Source organism: Moschus berezovskii, chromosome 25 (genome assembly GCF_049115385.1).
Source record: "Moschus berezovskii isolate FMDL1 chromosome 25, NW_MosBer_1.0, whole genome shotgun sequence".
Taxonomy (NCBI): domain Eukaryota; kingdom Metazoa; phylum Chordata; class Mammalia; order Artiodactyla; family Moschidae; genus Moschus; species Moschus berezovskii.
Genome location: NC_142484.1, coordinates 20,480,356 through 20,500,285, shown reverse-complemented (window position 1 = coordinate 20,500,285; position 19,930 = coordinate 20,480,356). Strand labels below are relative to the sequence as shown.

The 19,930-nt window shown below is 50.2% G+C and overlaps 1 protein-coding gene across 3 annotated transcripts in view; it reads left to right on the top strand.

Moving 5' to 3' along the window:
- Positions 1 to 19,930, top strand: part of PKNOX2 (PBX/knotted 1 homeobox 2) — a 296,299-nt gene that overhangs the window by 83,772 nt on the left and 192,597 nt on the right. For all 3 annotated transcript variants that reach the window (XM_055415936.2, XM_055415938.2, XM_055415937.2), the window contains exon 2: positions 1,239 to 1,303. The gene's annotated coding sequence lies outside the window, so the exon portion shown is untranslated. The remainder of the gene's footprint in view (positions 1 to 1,238; positions 1,304 to 19,930) is intronic.

Genomic DNA, 19,930 nt, shown 5'->3' with positions numbered 1-19,930 from the left:
TTTTTAAAAAAGGAAAATACTACAGAGTGGTGGGGGTGGGAGGGTCCTTTCCTTCATGACATTTCTTTGTTGGAAAACCTTCCGTGGCTCCAGGAGCTCTCAGCCCAAGCCTGACCTCTCCACCTGAGACTTGAGCTGGGATGCTCTGACCCCAGCTGGCTGACTCAGCGTTAATTCATCCTCCAGTGACTCAGCTGGGCAGCCTCGGCCTTGTCCCTGGACAGTTCATGCTTTCCGCCATCATTCTTGCTCAGATTGCTCCCTCTCTTGGAATGCCCCCTGTCTTCTTCCACCAGCTGAATCTTGCCTGACCCGTCCGCCAAGATCCCGGTCAAGTTCTCGCTCTCCCTGAAAACTTCCCTGAAGTCTCCAGCTCTCACAGCCCCCGTTTCTGTGGAGAGAGAGGGAGTTATAGTCTCTACCACACAGTTCGGCACTGCTTTGTGTATGTTCTCATCGTACCTGATGGATGTTCTTGTTTCACCAATGACGTGGCAGCACTTTTATTATGAGACCCATGGATTGTATTCCTGCTGGGCTGGGTGAGTGTAGATGGTATAAATATGTGCTGGCGTTCTTTCCTATTTTAAAATGTATTTATTTGACTGTATGGGTCTTAGTTGCAACATGCAGGATCTTCGCTGTGTCCTGTGGGATTTTTCCTTTCAGTGCGCAGACTCTCTAGTTGTGGTACTTGGGCTCAGGAGTTGGGGCACTCGGGCTTAGTGGCTCCAGGGCATATGGGATCTTGGTTCCTTGACTAGGGATTGAACCTAAGTCCCCTGAATTACAAGGTGGCTTCTTAACCACTGGGCCACCAGGGATGTCCCTGTGCTGGGTTTTTCTTCTTTTTATTGTTGTCATTGCTTTATCCCAGGATAAAGCAATCATGTTTTCTGATCTTATCAGTCACACCCCATCACTGTTCCCCACGAACATCTCCCTTCTTACCCAATGGCACTCTTCACTTTCCGTAATCCTGCCATAAACCACAACATTGGTGGTGTTGTTTGCTTGTCTGGGCAGCTCCCCCATATGGATTTCAAGCTTTCCCAGGGGCTTCTCCATTCTGACCCCTCTGCCTGGAGTCTTTGGTCAGACAGGAGGCATTGGTAAGTGATCATTGCCTTGCTCAGCTCAGGGTGCCCCACAGCCCTGAGCTTCTTTTTCTCTGGGACTCCTAGAGGGGAGGTGTTGAATCTTATGCAGTCTATAAAGATGTCTTTTCTCACTATCAGGTTGAAACTGGAGTGGACTCTGAGGCCGACCTCCATGCCGCTCACCAGCAAAGGGACTGTGAACTGTGAGTAACTTTGATTGGCATTTTCCGAGCTAACTCAATAAGGTTATGGGTTAAAGACCAACCCTGAACTTGATCTTCCACAACCATGCCTTGTGTGAGGGACGTGCTCAACAAGGAGCCGGTTAGGACATGAAATACGGTGGACCTGTAATTAGATGAGGCCTGAATGTGACAAAGAGGCCCTGTAACAGGACATCCTATTTAATTAGATTGTATTGATTGTGCATTAGGGTGGGTCTGATGTGTTCTGTGTGTCATGAGTGTTGGAGAGGGAAATTCTTGAGTTTGCAAGGCCAGGCCAGACCCCAGCCACTATGGTCTGCAAGCTAAGCGTGGGAGGCTGTGAGAGGAGGAACCGGGCCAAGTTCAGAGCTTGCACTTGCTTTTATGTCTGCTTGTTTCTGGAGAGACATGAGGGAGGAAAAAGGAAATACTGCTGTTTGCTTCTCTCCAGTCAGCACAGCAACCACTGCACCTTATATGTGTGTATATTTGCTCATCAGATTCTCCCACTTGGCAGAAGTCTTCTAATCCATAGGCCCTGGCCTCTGTCCAGTCTGTTCAGTGGAACTTTCTTTGGTAATCCAGCTATAGGTGGTTTCTCCATCTTCTGAGTTTCTTTGCCTTATCCGTCTGCTGGGTATCTCCCTGCCCTCACAGTGCCCTCATGAGGCTGAGCTCCTGGAGACTGGTCTGGTTTCTCCTGGTCCTTATTTCCAGCTGTGCCATCCATCCCGGCCCTGCTCAGGCAGTGTCAGCTGGAAGGGCCTGTGGCTGGGCAACCTCCCCACTCTGCTTTGGGGGCTCCCGGGGCCCCAGTGGCTGCGACTTTGATAGTACATTGGCTCCCAACCAGTCCATGGAATTATAAATGATTAACCGTTATCAGCGCACATCTTCACCTCTGTGTAAAAATAGATTGACTGTAATGAGTATTTGAATAAATCATAAGAATGGCCGCCCCGCGATCGTCTAACATCCTGCCGATGGCTGCCCGGTGAGTGAGCAGGGCGCCGGCCCTCCGCCTAATGGCCTGCGAGGCCATGCCGGTGCCTCCGTGATTGACGGGTGCGGCTCCCAGGGCACCCCCTCTCCAGCCCCCGCTCAGAGGGGTCGATCCCCAGGCCCGGGGGTGGGAAAGGGTGCCTCCCTCCCTCCTGTTCCAGGAAAACCTACCTCAGAGATGGAGCCGAGGAGGCGGGAGAGGGGAGCCAGGGTAGAAAGATAATGACCTTTGTGAGAATCGATGTCTGCTCGCGGCAGAGGTTAGAGAGACCCCATAAGTCAAGTCAAGTGTGAGAGGAGCAAGCCGAGCGTGAACTTCGCGAGAGCCGGCAAGTAGGGGAACTAGGTCTGCACACATTCTGCCTGGATCCGTGAGGTCAGCTGGTGCCCGGCCTGGGACCACCCAGCCTCTGGGGAGCGCCCTCTTGGGGACACTCTGGGACCCGCCCAGAGGACGGAGGCAGAGCAGGGATCTGCAGGTCCGGGATGCTGAAATGGGATGATTCAAAGGGTCTTTTAGGGAGCAGGGTTTTTGCTCAGGCTTTCCCAGGCAGGGGAGCCTGAAGAGAGGGGAACAGTCTCAAAGTCTGAAGTGGGGGCTGTATTTGAAAAGGAAAAGGCAAACATTCTAATTTAATGTGGGTGGTGTTCCAGTTCCTAGGGCTATGTAACAAACCACCCCAAGACTTAGTGACTTAACAACATTTACTGAACTCATTTATTCTGTGAGTCAGGAGTCCAAACAGGGCACGGGGGTGGGGGGTGCTGTCTCTGGTCCACGGGCTTGGGGTCTCACCGGGGGCAGAAGCTGAGTGTTGGAATCATCAGAAGGCTTGTTCGATTGTCACTCTGTGGGTGGATACCAACTGTGTGCCGAGGTGTTAGCTGACATCAGACCCATGTGCCCTCTCCACGTGGCCTGGACATCCTCATAATGTGGGTGCCCTGAGGGAGCATCCCCGGAGAGGAGCCAGGAGCTGGGCGGGGCTTCCTGCCCAAGTCCGGCAGCATTGCTGTCACTTCCACACGTTCCTCTGTTTGGGGCAGACACAAAGGCTCATCTGGGCTTAAAGAAGGGGACGAGGCCGCCCCCTAATCCCATCTCAAAGGAGGAATAGGCACAGCACGTTCAATGAAGAATGTGAGGGGGGTAATATGTCATTGCAGCTGTCTTTGGTGAGGACACGCCCATGGCAAAGCACAGCCTCCTGAGGCAGGCTAAGGAACCCCCCTGCTTTCAAGAATCAAACTGTCTCTTAACTCACACAATGTCTGTGTTTGAAGCCCCCCTGGAAGGCTAGGCTCCTCCCCCTGGCAGGATTCCCTGAGGACATGCTGGTGTTGAGGCTCTGAAGTTGGTAGAAACCTCTACCCAACAGTCCTTTTCAGCAAGAGGGGCTCCAGTTTGCAGCCCACAGCTTGTAGTGCCAGGTCTGGAGAGGTACTTAGACCTGTGACACAGACTCCACAAGCCTTGAGCCCTTCATTCCCTGCTGTGTAGCTCCTACCCCTACCCCCCACTCCATGGCTTTCCAAGCTGGGAGACGCAGCTTTGGCCAAAGATTGCATGAAGAGGTCCATCCCTGGATGGGGCCCAGGGCAGGCCACAATCTGCTTTGTCCCCACACCTTCATACACTCACTCACACACACTCACTCACACACACACTCTCAGTCACACACATAACACTCTCACACACATTCACTCACACACACACACACACACAACACTCACACACAGTCACTCACACACACACACATAGCATCGACTTGGTGATGCCATCCAACCATCTCATCCTCTGTCATCCCCTTCTCCTCCTGCTTTCAATCTTTTCCCGCATCAGGGTCTTTTCAAATGAGTTAGTTCTTCACATCAGATGTCCAAAGTATTGGAGCTTCAGCTTCAGCATCCATCCTTCCAATGAATATTCAGGACTGATTTCCTTTACGATGGACTGGTTTGATCTCCTTGCAGTCCAAGGGACTCCCAAGAGTCTTCTCCAACACCACAGTTCAAAAGCATCAGTTCTTCAGCACTCAGCTTTCTTTATGGTCCAACTTTCACATCCATACATGACTCCTGGAAAAAACATAGCTTTGACTAGATGGATCTTTGTTGGCAAAGTAATGTCTCTGCTTTTTAATATGCTGTCTAGGTCATAGCTTTTCTTTCAAGGAGCAGGCACCTGTTAATTTCACAGCTGTAGTCATCATCTGCAGTGATTTTGGAGCCCAAGAAAATAGTCTGTCACTGTTTCCATTGTTTCTCCATCTATTTGCCATGAAGTGATGGGACTGGATGCCATGGTTTCAGTTTTCTGAATGTTGAGTTTTAAGCTTTTTCACTCTTCTTCTTCACCTTCATCAAGAGGCTCTTCAGTTCCTCTTTGCTTTCTGCCATAAGGGTGGAGTCATCTGCATATCTGAAGTTATTGATATTTCTCCCAGCAATCTTGATTCCAGCTTGTGCTTCCTCCAGCCCAGCATTTCTCATGATGTACTCTGCATATTGTACTCTGCATGATGTGCTCAGTTATTATTAACTTAATAATAAATGGAATAAATGGATAACTGGATGAATGAATAAATAAGCAAGGTACTATTCCTGCCCACAAGGAACTTATGGTCTGGGAGGGAGACAGACATAATAAAACTGTAAAATAAGACAAAATACATGGGCCCTGAGAAGCATATGATTAATTCCTACATCAGTGCCCAGCAGGGTCGATTCAGAAATTACTTCTGTGTATTGGGCAGACCAGTCCCTTAATGTTGATTAAAAAGGTCTTGACTCCAGCTTGTGCTTCATCCAGTCCAGCATTTCGCATGATGTACACTGCATGAGTTAAATAACCAGGGTGACAGTATACAGCCTTAATGTACTCCTTTCCCGATTTGGAACCAGTCTGTTGTTCCATGTGCGGTTGCTTCTTGACCTGCATACAGATTTCTCAGGAGGCTGATCAGGTGGTCTGGTATTCCCATCTCTTGAAGAATTTTCCACAGTTTGTTGTGATCCGCACAGTCAAAGGCTTTAGCATAGTCAATAAAGCAGAAGTAGATATTTTTCTGGAACTCTCTTGCTTTTTTGATGATCCAGCAGATGTTGGCAATTTGATCTCTGGTTCCTCTGCCTTTTCTAAATCCAGCCTGAAGTTCTCGGTTCACGTACTGTTGAATCCTCACTTGGAGAATTTTGAGCATTACTTTGCTAGCGTGTGAGATGAGTGCAATTGTGTGGCAGTTTGAACATTCTTTGGTGTTGCCTTTCTTTAGGATTGGAATGGAAACTGAACTGGCTTAGCCATCTCTAAAGCGGAGACCGACTCTGTGGACATGAGTCTGTGTGGAAGCATGGAATGATTTCCTCTTTTCTCCTTTCATGAAACTGGAGTCAGGAAAGCAATGTTTAATTTGGGCAGGTGAAGGAAACAGATAAGAACCTAAAAGACCATTTGTATTTTCAAGGACTCAATTTGGGGGTGGAGCATCGGGTGTGAAGCCCAAAGCTGGGGTTCAAGTTTAAGACCTGTGACTTAGAACCTCTGTAATCCTGGACACATCTCTTTGATCTTTAGATTCCTCGTCTCTGGAGTGGAAATGGGATTGTACACGCATCCCAGGGTGGCTTGGGGACTAAATGAAATTCAGCATATACGAGCTTTAGGGTCATTCCTGGCACACATTCAGTTCAGTTTCAGTTCAGTCGCTCAGTCGTGTCCGACTCTCCGCGACCCCATGAATCACAGCACGCCAGGCCTCCCTGTCCATCACCAACTCCCGGAGTTCACTCAAACTCATGTCCACAGAGTCGGTGATGCCATCCAGCCATCTCATTCTCGGTCGTCCCCTTCTTCTCCCGCCCCCAACCTTTCCCAGCATCAGAGTCTTTTCCAGTGAGTCAACTCGTCACATGAGGTGGCCAAAGTATTGCAGTTTCAGCTTCAGCATCAGTCCTTCCAATGAACACCCAGGATCGATCTCCCTTAGAATGGACTGGTTGGATCTCCTTACGGTACAAGGGACTCTCAAGAGTCTTCTCCAACACCACAGTTCAAAAGCATCAATTCTTCGGCGATTGGCTTTCTTCACAGTCCAACTCTCACATCCATACATGACCATGGGAAAAACCATAGCCTTGACTAGACGGACCTTTGTTGGCAAAGTAATGTCTCTTTAGATACACTGTAATGGTTCAGCGATCCCCTCCCCCCGGTACACAGGGAAAAAAGTGGAGTTGGAAAGACTGTTCCTTTCCGTTGCTTCTGACGGAAATGGTCAAGCATCATTCCTTTAACTGTACTCTCCATAAAAGTTCACTCATAAACTATTGATATTTTAATAATACACATTAGCATCTTGCCCTTTGACAGATGAATATTGAATGAGCAATAAAGAGGCAAAAGTGTAACCAGGTATGTGGCTATGGGGAAGCGGTTCTCAGAGGAAAGGCTCCTCTCTGGGGTCCTTGTGACTGGCCTTTCTCTCTCTAGTGACCCCTAGGAAACAGCTCTTAGAAGGAGCTCAGAATCTTGCCCAGCCCAGCCCAGTCTGAGCAGAATTTGCCTTTGGTTTTCTTTCACTTGGCTGGAGGGGACTTGGGAAAAGACAGAAAAAGGTCATTAAAGAGATGCTGAAGGTCTGGAATTTCCACCCTTGTGTGAAATTCCTGGAATCTCTCCTCTCTCTTTGAGGAAGGTGCTGGCTTCTTCCCCACTTATGGTGTCCTGCTCTATAAATGAAGAGTCTTTAAACAATGTGCCTACAAGAATTCAGGCTATGAGCTTAGAAATAACTTAGCCAGCTTCCATTCCCTCTCTGTCCTCTGCCCACCAAGTCTTGATGGGCACCCTCGCTCGGGGTGTGTGTGTGAAGGTTTACAAGATAGAACATCCTGCCTTTGCAACTCAGCTCCTGCCCCGCCGCCAACAGCCTCTGGTTTTCCGTGGCCTCTATCTCGGCTGGGAGTCCTTGAGTGTGCAGAGAACAGTGACAGGGGGCTCTTCGTTGGTCCGGCTTAATTGGTGTGATTTAATGGCGTTGGTGGCGGATTCAGATTTATACGGCTTTCTGAGCTGCAAATCTGCTTTCTAAATGTGGAATTTTTGTAGAGTGGTAAAAAATAATGGCTGTTCTGTGATTCCTGCCTCCCGAGCTAGGAGATTGCAATTTACATTATGCAAATAGACATTATGCAATCAAGGCACTTTAGCAGGAATCTGGCGACAGAGAGGCCGCTGATGAGCTACGAGGTCTGCAGCCCCAACTGGAAGGGTCCTGGAAGAGCGGAGATGGAGTGGGGAGGGGGTGTGGTGGGTAGGGTGGGCCAGGTCTGTTCCACTGGCCCGAGGAGGCACCGTGGAGCCGGGCCCAGAGATGAACGCTTCCGGGGGGCTGCCAAAGCGACTCTCTCAATTAATGGCTTTGTTTAATCATACCCCCTGTCCAGAGGAGTATTGTCTTACGGATAATTTCGTTTGCCTAACGAGATTTTGCTAATTAAATCTCCTTTCAGTTGGTGTGACTATGCCTGCAGGAGACAGGGCTATCTGGAGTCTTCTCCATAAACCTTTCTGGAGAGGAGCTGAGAAGAGGGACAGAGGGAGGAGAGAAGAGGAAGGGAGGGAGGGGAAACTTCCCTGCTGGGAGCAGGCCTGGAGAAGCTTCCAGCGGGGTTTGGAAGTACAAAGTGGCTGCCACCACCCACCTGGCCTTTCTCTCCTATTCTCTGGAAATATGGGTACTTAGAAATCTTTGTCCAGCCTGAGGGATTTCCCCGCTGTCTGCTTCCTCTGTGGCTCCTGTAACCTCCACCATTATCCCTTCTCAAGTTCTTCCCGATCCTCAGGAGCTTCTGTGAGCCTTCCAGGCACTGATTCTAGCAGCTCTAGCTGCAGTTTTGATGATGGCCATGTGGGAACCCTCCCCTGGCCTCTGCTGTTAGCCAGCCAGCCTGGCTCTTCAGAGAGGACGATTGGCCAAATTGGCCATTTCTCCAGGGATAATTGAATGAATCAAAGAGGCGAAAACCTTGTCAAATTCATGTTTGATAGAGCCAGCCAGGGGTAGCCCCCAGAATATGAAGGAGCCTAGCTCTGGGCCTGCAACAGCTGGAGCTTAATAAATGCTGCTGTGAGCGTGTGCCCGCGTCACACCTGTGCTCCCGCATCCCCAGGGGTTCTTTATTATCTGCAGCTTCCTGGGCCTGGCTGGCCAGGGGCCGCATAACTCAGCTCTATCTACCTGCCAGCTTCATCTCCTGCCCACGTTGCAGCTCCCTCCTCCCCGTTACTTACAGATACTCCTGCTCCTGGTACCCAGAATGCCAGGTTGTTCAGTTTCCCCCAGATACTCTGCGTAACGTCGCCCCTCAGTGCCTCTGCCCTTGCTGCTCCCTCCATCTGGAATCTCCTCGGCCTGGATAGGCCTGCTCCTCCGGCAATGCCCGGCTTACACATCGCCTCTCGGACTACCACTGACAGGGCTTCCTGCCTTTCCTGAAAGGGTGCCGCCCTTCCACATCCTGTGTGTTGTCACAGGACCTCCAACATAGGTATCTGTCTGTCTGGCCAAGTTAAGAACTGAATCTTATTCTTCTCCTGATCCCAGTGTCTAGAACCATGCCTGGTCGCAGTAGGCCCCTACAGGTTTGGTTGAATGGAAAAACGAGTGAGTGAGCCACGGGGAAGAGGGCGGCGTGATGGAGGTTTTCTCCACTGAGTCCTCCAAACCCCAGGGTGAGTGATGGTGGCGCGGCGACAGGAGACTGACTTCTGTAGGGGCTTTGCAGAGTTACTTGCTCATCCATTACCTTTATTTCCTGGGTGGGAAGGTCCTAATTCCCTCTGTGTGCCAGGCCCTGCAGCAGGTACATCAGCATCTCTTGTCGTACATTTTGACATGGATCCTGTGAGGTGGATATTGTTTTTGCAGAGGGCACTGAGGCTTATCTGTCCTCATCAGAGAGTAAGGCAGTGCTTGCCTGTAACTGGGCCGATTGGCGGGGCCCCAGCAGACTCTAGTTAGGTGAAAACTCCTATTCTTCCCAGCCTTCCCTCCCCATCTATCCAGCCAGCCAGCCATCCAACCAGCCCATGCATCTACCCATCCAATCCATCCATCCGTCCATCCATCTATTCATCAACTCATCCACCCATCCATTCATCTATCCATCCATCCATCTATCCATCTATTTATCCATCCATCCATCCATCCATCCATCCACTCATCCATCCATCCATCTATCTCTCCATCCATCCATCCCATCCTATCCTGTCTATCCATCCTGACTATAACCTAAGCTGCCCTGGATGTGGTGTCACACCCTGGACTCTCCCCATGCTGGAATGCCTGGGTTGTTGCACTGGGAGAACCTGTGTGTGTGCTGGGAGATGGGTGAAGCTGAGGCCCCACAGGCAGCCTCCGGCTGCTGGCTCTGGTCTGTTGCCCAGCTAAGAGTGGAGCTGTGAGGATAAAGGAGCCTGCAGTCCATGCTGGGAAGCATGAGGGCAGTTGAGGAGAAATGGCTCATATCCTCCTATGTGATAAGGGTATAAGCCTCTTGCTTGTGTGTGTGCAGGCTGCAGGGTGTGTGTGTGTGTGGCAGTGTTTATGTTTTCCTCTGTTCCTGAGTTGCAGTGCTTTGCTTTTTGCCCTGATGTTTTCCCCTTGGTGCCAATGTTCTGTCTCTTCACTGAGGCTTCCAGTCATCTTAACATCCCACTATGCTATCTGCTCTGAATCTGAAGTGTTTCTCGGTACGTAACGGGTGCTCAACAAACGCTCCGCGATGCACTGAATGAGTGAATAAGTCAGCAATTGTGCCCTTTGCTATCGGGAAGTCTTGAACTCGAGCCCTGGTTCTGTTCTTTAGGTAGCTGGGACCTTGGGATTTAATTTTCTCATCCAGAAAGCAAAAATACTAATACTGCCTATTCCATCTTTCTCGAAGGGTCGTTGTTGGAAGATTATAAGAGACACATGAAAGTGTTTTATAAACTATAAAGCACTATGCAAGTATAAGAGGTTATTATTATAACGGTTATTATGCTTGAAGTGATCATTGTGTTTGAAAATTAAGGATTCTGTTTTCAGGCATATAAAATCACCCAGACCTTGTTGGAACTCTTGAGACGTATGGAGCAAGCATCACAGGAAATGATTCCACATTGGCCCGACTATGGGAACTTTCGGGGGCTGGGGTGGGAGAAGGGGTCTGGTGAAAACGGCGCAGGCAGATCTTCACCTGTCCCCCATGTGGACCCACACACGTGGTCTCTCTCGAGTCCCAGCTGCTGCCAGGCTTTCTATGTTCGTAATTTTTGTGTATGCTGTTCCCTCTGCTAGGTAAACTCTTCTTTTCTCCTCTGGTCTTTTGTCACTGTCATGCCAAGTTGCAGCCCTGTCCCTGGGCTCTCAGCTTACCAAGTTTACCTCCCTGAAGGTATTTATCATGTGGACCTGGGACTGTGAAGTCTGCCTCCTGGGACACAACACGTGCCTGGGACACAACACGTCACTCATGTCTGTAGTTCCAGAGGTAGGGGATGGATGGATGGATGAGTGGATGGATGGGCGGGTGGAGGGGGTGGGTAGATGGATGGATGGATGAGCGGGTGGGTGAATGGATGCATGGATGGATGGATGGATGGGTGGTTGGATGGATGGATGGGTGAGTGGATGGATGGATGGATGGATGGGTGAAACATGAAGGAGTGCTTGGGGCTTGGTAGATGCACACAATTTGAACTTTTGAAGCACTCTAAGCTGTAGGGAAAGGTAAGGAAGAAGCAGCTTCAGAGAAATTAGCACTGCTGTGTAAATAACCCCCAAATCTCTGAGAGTTCCCACCCACTCTCAGGTCCAAAGGGTCAAGTAGGCTGATCTTCCCTGGGGTCCCTGGAGTCCTCAATCCCATGCAGGTTGGTGACTGGCCATCAGCCAGACGAGCAGTGAGGCATCAGTGTTGGGGCTTAGTCTCGAGAAGGGAGGCGCCTGCCTGTCATGGTTCCCCAGAGGTGAGCCCCCACCCATGTGGGGAAGCATGTGCTGCCTACCACCATTCCTAGCACCCCCAGATCCTGTCTGTTGGTGAAGTCAGTCCCAGCTGGTGAAGAATCCGCTGGAAGCCCTCCCGGGACCCTGGCTCAGTGCCTTCTCCCTGTGTTGGAGGCATCTTGTCTCCACCTTGCTCTGGCCTCTCCCCCACGCCCACCCACTCCCAGCATTGCTCCTCCCAGAGCCCCCAGGCAGCCGCAGCCAAGTGCCAGGGGGCTGGGAGGCTTTTCATTACCGAATGCACTAAACCTATTTGTGAGTGTTTTGCAAAGTGTTTAATCCAAGGTGTTCCCTCAATTAAATTAGTGCAAACATCTGTGTCCCACATCCAGCTCCATTTGCATTCTGCGCCATTTATTACAGCGGGAAATGGGAAGGCACCTTAGGAATACTCAGGACTGAATTAGGCTAGCTTGGGGTGGCTGTCAGGGTGGGCGTCTCAGAGTGCCTGTGAGGCTGGTCCACAAGGCGGATTCATCTCCAGGCTGGAACTGGTGGAAGAGCCGCTTTCTGGGGCAGGGGGCCACGCCGGGGATATGTCTGGTTTGGGGACCACCCGGTCTTGTGGGGGAGGCTGAATGAGTTTAATTAATGCCCCTGATCCAGGTGGTGCTAGTGGTAAAGAACCTGCCTGCCAGTGAAGGAGATATAAGAGACACGGTTTTGATCCCTGGGTTGGGAAGATCCCCTATAGGAGGAAATAGCAATCCACTCCAGTATTCTTACCTAGAGAATTCCATGGACGGAGGAGCTTCACAGGCTACAATCCATGGGATACCAAGGAGTAGGACATGACTGAAGTGACTTAGCATGATCCCCAACTGCCCAAGTATCAGTCCCTGCAGAAGCAGGAGGAATTCACTGTGGTTGCTTTATAACTAAACTCATAAAAAAAAAAAAAAAAAAAACTGTATCACATTCAAGTGACCCACCCGGGTTTCTCCCTGGAGGAGACATTTCCTGCTGGAAGGTGGGTTTTTCATCACGAAACTGCTCAGCCTTGGTGACTGGCTGAGTGTGGGTGGCAGCACTGTTCCCCATACCCCGTGATGCCCAGGACTGTCGAGGACTTTGGGAGTCCTTCTGTTGTCCTAATCCAGGAGGCACTGAAGAATAGCTTCTGCTCAGTGCGTTTACCTGTTGTAACCCTCCCCCTAGCCTGCTGAGACAGGGCCTCTAAAAACTGGACAGGTCAGAGAGCCAGCCTCAATCAGAGTGAGCAACACACTCAGTATTGGTCCATGGCTAAAGAGGAGCAAGGGGATGTGAACTCAGGTTTACATGACCCTGGAGAGGATGTGTGTACTTCCTGCCACACTAGGACATCTCTTGGGAATGAAGCAGCTGACTTTGGGTCAGGGACCTTGCCCCTTCCCCAGATGTCATGGCCAGGACACCCTGGCTGGGCTGTGCAGAGGCCCCTGGCCCTAGCCTTCCTGCCTGTATTTGGTGTTCAGTCGCTAAGTCGTGTCAGACTCTTTGTGACCCCACGAACTGCAGCACTCCAGGCTTCCCTGTCCTTAACTATCTCCCAGAGTTTGCTCAAACTCATGTCCATTGAGTCGGTGATGCCATCCAACCATCTCATCTTCTGTCACCCCCTTCTCCTTTTACCTTCAATCTTTTGTTGTAACTGATGAACCTACATTGCCACATCATCCCTCGGAGTCTGTCATCAGTGACAGGGTTCACTCTATTCTGTGGCTTTGGATAAATGTGTAATGGACAAGCAGTCATCACTATCAGTTTAGTTCAGTCCCTCATTCATGCCCGACTCTTTGTGACCCCATGGACTGCAACACACCAGGCTTTTCTATCCATCACCAACTTCCAGAGCTTGCTCAAACTCACATCCACCGAGTCGGTGATGCCATCCAACCATCTCATCCTCTGTCACCCCTTCTCCTCCTGCCTTCAGTCTTTCCCTGCAGCAGGGTCTTTTCCAAGGAGTCAGTTCTTCACATCAGACGGCCAAAGTATTGGAGCTTCAACTTCAGCATGAGTCATTCCAATGACTAGTCAGTGTTGATTTCCTTTCAGATTGACTGGTTTGATCTCTTTGTCGTCCAAGGGACTCTCAAGAGCCTTCAGGTGGCATAAACTGGGGTGCCCAGCGGCTTCAATGGTGACTTAGCTGAGAGAAGAAATTCCTGGTTTTTGTGGGGTGGGGCAGGCAGGAAAAGGAAGAGGGAGTGAGGAAGAGGCTCACGGGTTGCTCAAGGACTTAGAGATCGATGAGTTCTTTGGCACTAAATAGGAAAACTGAGGCTCAAAGGAGGCAACCCCTTGCCTAAGGCCACTGAAGGTTTAGAGGTAGAGTCTGGACTGGAACCTAGGGCTCCTAACTCCTGGCAGGGGAGTGATGTCAGGGCCTGGGGAGGCTGCAGGGGTTCTGTACGATGTGCTGACATTCTAGATACAAAGTGTGTAAGTCGAAGCTGGAGACGGAACCAGGGTGAGAAGGGGATGGAGGGCTGCTGTGGACTTGTCTACTAAGGATGCTTCTGGACACCTTTAATGAAGAACCTCCCGGGTCCTAGAGGGCTACTGGCCAAGTCTAACCTAGAGCAGGTCTGCACCAGCATCTGGAGTTCTACCTAGGGATGTCCAGGGGCTGTAGAACCTGGGGAGCCTGGAGGGGTCCCGAGACCTTGGACTGTGCACCCGCGGGTGTCCAGCTCACCTCCCCCTTCCCCATCTGCCCAGGGTGCAGTGGACTCAAACCCCAGTCCCCTCTCCCTCTTCCTCCCCAATGAGACAGGACCAGGTCTTAGCCTTAGTTTCCCCATCTGTTAAAGAATAATAAAACCTCATCTTACAAGGTCTTTGGGAAAATCAAAGGAAATAGTAGGCATGCTTGACCCTACTTCTGGAAGCAGAGCACTGTTGTTTTCCATTCTTCTAAACTCTGAACTGGATACAAGGGGCCAGGGGCTCTATTGAGCCAAGGGTGGGCAGCCCCTATCTCAGCTCTTCCCCCCACCTCTTCTCTTCCTTCCCTCCCTCCCTCTCTCATCAGAAGACTTTAATAAATGCATCTCAGCATGTGGCCCTGCCTGGGGCTTTATAAGAATGAATTGCTTATCCCCGGCCTACTAGAAATGGCAATCTACAAGCAACACACATTTATTAAGCACCACTGTGTGTGGTACCCAGTTCTAGGCCTGGCAGGGTCAGCCTGGGAGTGATCCCTGGGCTTCCTGTTTCCTCCCAAGGGCCCGATGACCGTTGCTTTCTTTGGCTTTGCCAGATCCCAAGACCATCCGCATTTCCAGCAGGACTAGGGGTTTTGGTACCCTTACGTGCCTCTCGGCTTCCACACAAGGTCATCTCTGCCTTGAAGCGCCCTCCATCCCCCTCAGTTACCTGGCTAGAGCTCAGGTTCTTGATGATCAGTAGGTCTGTGACCACATCTCAGCTAGGGTTTACCCTCTGCGAGCTCCTGGCGCATTTGGGCATCTTTCTGAGACTGCTGTTGTTGTCCAGTCGTTCAGTCATGTATGAATCTTTTTGATCCCATGGACTGTAGCCTGCCAGGCTCCTATGTTCATGGGATTTTCCAGGCAAGAATACTGGAGTGGGTTGCCACTTCCTTCTCCAGGGGATCTTCCTGAACCAGGCATCCAACTTGCATCTCCTGCTTTACAAGAAGATTCTCTACCACTGAGCCACCTGGGAAGTTTTCTGTGACTATTAATCACATCATATTTTTATTATGCTTCTACTAGGGATGCTGGGCTCTTTAAGAGTAAGGCTACTTTATGCAGCATCCTAGAACTAGCAGAGACCCTAGGACTCGTTTGATCTACCTCGCCGCAGGCCAGGTCCTGCTCAGTTCATCCCTCATAGAGGAGAATGTCTGTTATTAGAATGCCTTCCCCTCCCGTTAGCCTCTGGTTCTCAATAAGTGCTTATTTTGTTGGAAGAACCACTGGCATGTTTGAAGGGAGGCTGTCATGGCAGCACGCCTGGCTCTCTAGTTTCCAGGGTGTTTGGTCTGAGAGCACGTCCCTGTCCCTTTTATATGCAATTCTATAAGTATTCTCTCCCTTTCACTGGCCTCAGGATATGGGATCTCCAGATGGAGCTGAGAATGGCAGAGAAGAATGCGCCCATTGATTTATTGCCCCTGTGTCTTTGCCACGGGCATTTCCTCTTCCTGAAAAGTCCTCCCTGCTCAGCCAAAGCCTGCCCTTCCTCCCCAGTCCCACACCACCTCTTCCAGAGCCCTCAGGAGATGCAAGCAGTGTCTCCCTTTCCCAGAGCCTGGTGACTCTGACTAGAGTCTGCCTGCACCCTGGGTATGCCTGTCTGTCCTTTTCCATGGAGATGTGTCAGAACAGGGCACAGGGCTGATGCTGCTGTAGCCCTTACTCCACGTGGCATGGCGCCTGGCACATTCTGAATTTATTGCACATGTTTGCCAAATGAACAGGATTACTCCTGGTCTGTCTCAGAGGGGGGTTGTCTGGTTTCTCCCTGCATCCTCTGCTTTGACTTTTCTGCCCCACAATTCTAAAGGAGCTGGAGGCTCATTTGTCACCAAGTACTGGAAACTGGAGGCTACAGCCAGCAAAAGAAAAGCAGGTGTTAAATTCTGTTTGGTGTACTGAGCAGACTGGAATTACTTCTCTATGGCAGGACTGTCAAGTCCCAGATACTGATACTCTACACGCAGAGTCTCCAAACCAGAGTGAGCAAGATGGGCCATTGGAATAAGAGAAGAAAATAGTACAACTTTGTTTCTGTGCTATGTGTGTGCTAAGTTGCTTCACTCGTGTCTAACTCTTTGCGACACTATAGTCTGTAGCCCACCAAGCTCCTCTGTCCATAGGATTCTCCAAGCAAGAATATGGAGTGGGTTGCCATGCCTTCCTCCAGGGGAATCTTCCCAACCCAGGGATCGAACTAGCGGTTCTTATGTCTCCTGCATTGGTTCTTTACCACTCGCGCCACCTGGGAAGCCCTTTGTTTATATGGATATTTCATCTCATCCTGTCCAGATTTCTATTTTTGAATATGCTCCGTAAGACATTTCATATATTGACAGAGCAGTAGGCTTTATATATACTCTCCCATACATGCATGTTCATATATGTAGGTACTGAGGTATATTAAACATTTTTTACTGATAGAGTTGTAAACATGTCTGAAGACCCTGGACTTGGGCCCCTGGCCCACTGTCCAGGACATGAGTTCAATGCATATGTGCCAATGTCTCTGGACAAATGTCCTGTCCACTAGCATGGCCCCATATCATGCCTAAAGCTTTACAGCCTGAATCTCACTGGAGGGCAAACTCCTTGGGGACATTAATTTTGGGACCCTCTTCAGCGGTGATGCGTGGCAATGACTCCACAGGGCCTGGAGCATGGCAGACACTCAGTAAATTACATGGGACTTGAATACTACTTATTTAAATTGAGACATCTGAGAGTCTTTTAAAGTTTTAAAATTTGACTTCAATTTAATCCTCAAATGTCTGTTCTTAGAGAGTGTGCTTGATATATTTACTTGGGGTCCATTATATAACGACAAAAAATAAGTATATAGGCCGGCAGAGGATGAGATGGTCAGGTAGCATCTCTGACTCAGTGGACATGAATCTGAGCGAACTCCAGAAGATAGTGGAGGACAGGGAAGACCGGCAGGGCTTCAGTCCATGGGGTTGCAAAGAGTTTGACTTGACATAGCGACTGAACAGCAATGCCTACTGGGTACCAGGTTGTGAGTTAGGTCCTGGGTGACAAATCTGAGGTCTCTGATCTAAAGTTATTTGTATTCCTTTTTTAAAAATGTTTATTTTATCTATTTATTTATTTTTCGGTTTTGGGTCCTGTGGAATGTTACCATTTCCTCAGCAGATGCTCTAGACAGTCGGTCTGGTGGTATTTTAGGGAGGGCAGAACCCATCAACCAACGCAGTTGTATTCTAGGGGCCCTGCTACCCGCCATGGGTGTGGTCAGAGTCTGGTGCAAGCTGGGAGTGATAGTTCTCCCATGAGGGTGGGATGGGGAGACAGAATGGGACCAGGAATGATTTTTGTACAAAAGATGCTTAGGCTGTCTCTCAGCTCAACTTCTAGGCTTCTATGTTGAAATTTCAGAAGCCAAGCAAGGGCCTATCAGATAAGGGGTGAGTTTGAAGGGAAGACCCATCAGTAGAGGGAGATGGCCTTTGAGAAGACAGACACTGATAGATCTGACAGCTGGCCTCCCTCCTCTTAGGACCAGAAGCCGGGGCCCTCTTGCCCAGGGTTGCAGAACGGGAGATAGTCAGTAGCTGAATCAGGGCTCTTGGCTCCTCCCTGGGATCCACACACAGAAGACCCTGGGGCACAGGCTGGGCCTGCTTCCTCCACCCCAGCTGGCTATTCAGCCAGGACCAGAATCCTCGAAGCCCCCAGTGCTTCTTGGCTGCGAGTCCAACCCCCTCCCTCCAGCAGTTTCCGGAGGGGCCAGTGGCCCACGGCCCCGGAATGATCACGGGCTGTGTGTGACTTCTTCTTTCTTCCTGTATGAGTTGAGCACTTGCCACCCTGCTGTCTGTTTTTCCTTGCTAAGGTTCAGTTCTAATTATGTTGATTTTCTTCATCCCACCCCCTCCTGGAAGCTTATTAGGTTGAATATTTTTATTTATTATCATTTCGCCCAACTCCTGCCAGCATTTCCAATTACTCTCCCCGCTTCCTTGTAATTGTCTTTCTGTAATGGCTCTGAAACAATTGCGCTAAATGAGGTGTCTCCTGGAAGATGAGAGTCTCACTTCATTAAAGGCTAATGTATTCTCAGCTCCAGCTCTGTGGGGCTAGCTTGGAAGGAAGACATTTAAACAGCTTCTTTTATTTTATAGGGAGCAACTTTTCAGCGACGAAGATGTCTGTGGGGTATATGCGTATGTGTGTGTGTTGCCTGATTTTAATTTAAAGAAAGTTTATGAAATAGTGCAAGTCTCCCTGTTGATGAAACTCTCTGTTCCCAGTTAGCTGAGGTTGACGCAGATGGGGTCCAGGGTTCCAGGGCGCAGGAAGACAGGGGCATGCTATTCGGATGTCCTCCCTGCCTTTCTGCCAGGTCCCCTCCCTTCCTGTCGACCCCTGACCTCTTGATGCCTCCATCCTGTGCTGACTCCCACTGGATGATGCACAACCTCCTGCTGCATATTATTTTTTTCAGTTTATATATCTTCATTCATTTATTCGTTGTTTATTTGTGTACTGTTTATTCATTTACCTGTTCATTTGTTATTCATTGAGCACATTTTTTGTTTTTTACAAAATGGAGATCGACTCTTTTTTAATATTTGATTATTAATTCTTAGTCGCGCTGAGTCTTTGTCGCTGCGAGTGGGCTCTCTCTAGTTGGGCGAGCCGGGGCTACCCTCTAGCTGTGGTGTGCAGGCTTCTCTTGGCGGTGGCTTCTCGGGGCAGAGCACGGGCTCTAGGCCCTCGGGCTTCGGTAGATGCGGCGCGTGGGCTTAGCTGCTCTGCGGCACGTGGGATCTTCCTGAACCAGGGATCGAATGCATGGTGAATTCCTATTCACTGTACCACCAGGGAAGTCCCAACGCATGTTTATTGCCTGCTGCATTCAGGCATGATTCAGGAGGGGGATATGACATTTTGGAGTTTACAGATCAGTGACAGAACCGAGGTAGATGACAGGCAAGCGGGCACTTCTAGTACAACGTGTTAAGTGCTGTCATCAGCAAGGGAGGGCCACCAGAAAGCTCTCAGGAGGGCACCTAGTAAAATCTTGCGGGGTCGAGGATGACTCCTAGAGGGCAGGGGGTGGGGTCTGGGTTGACACTGGGAGGATGACCAGTTTGCCAAGTGACAAGGGCGTGGGTGGAAGTCTCTGAGGCTGAGGGAGCTTCTATAGCTGGAGAGGGCCTGGCAGAGTGAGATGCAAGATTTTCTGTCTGACAGGAGCCCTTGTGGGGCAGCGGCTGTGATGGGAGGAGGGGCTGGAGATCAGGAAGAGTCCCGAAGGCTCGGCTACTGAGAGACTGAGCGACATGGAAGAATTTTAAGCTGAGGGTTGATTTGGCCAGATCTGCGTTGGAAAGATTGCTCCTACTTGAGTGTGTAGAGTGGATTGTAGTGTGGCTTAGTCGCTAAGTCGTGTCCGACTCTTGCGACCCCATGGACTGTAGCCCACTTGGCTCCTCTGTCCATGGGATTCTCCAGGACAGAACAAATTCAACCAGGAGTGGGTTGCCTTTTGCTTCTCTGGGGGCTCTTCTTGACCCACAGTTCGAACCCGGATTTCCTGCATCGCAGGCAGACTCTTTACCACTGAGCCACCAGGGAAGCCCGTAGAGTGGATTGAAGGAAGGCCAAAAAAAAAAAAGGCAAGAGACCTTTGAGGAAGCTGCTGCAGGTGATGGTGGTGTCCCGCCTGGAGGAGAACGAGAAGGCTGCGTACATTTGTGAGGTGTTACAGGCGGAGAAATGCTGGGCTCCAAGTGGGGGTGGGGGTGGTGAGGGAGGGGGTGTTAAGGATGAGAGCCGTTTTCTGGCTCCAGCAGTCAGGTGAGTGTGTGTGGTGGGGTCCCCATTTCAGG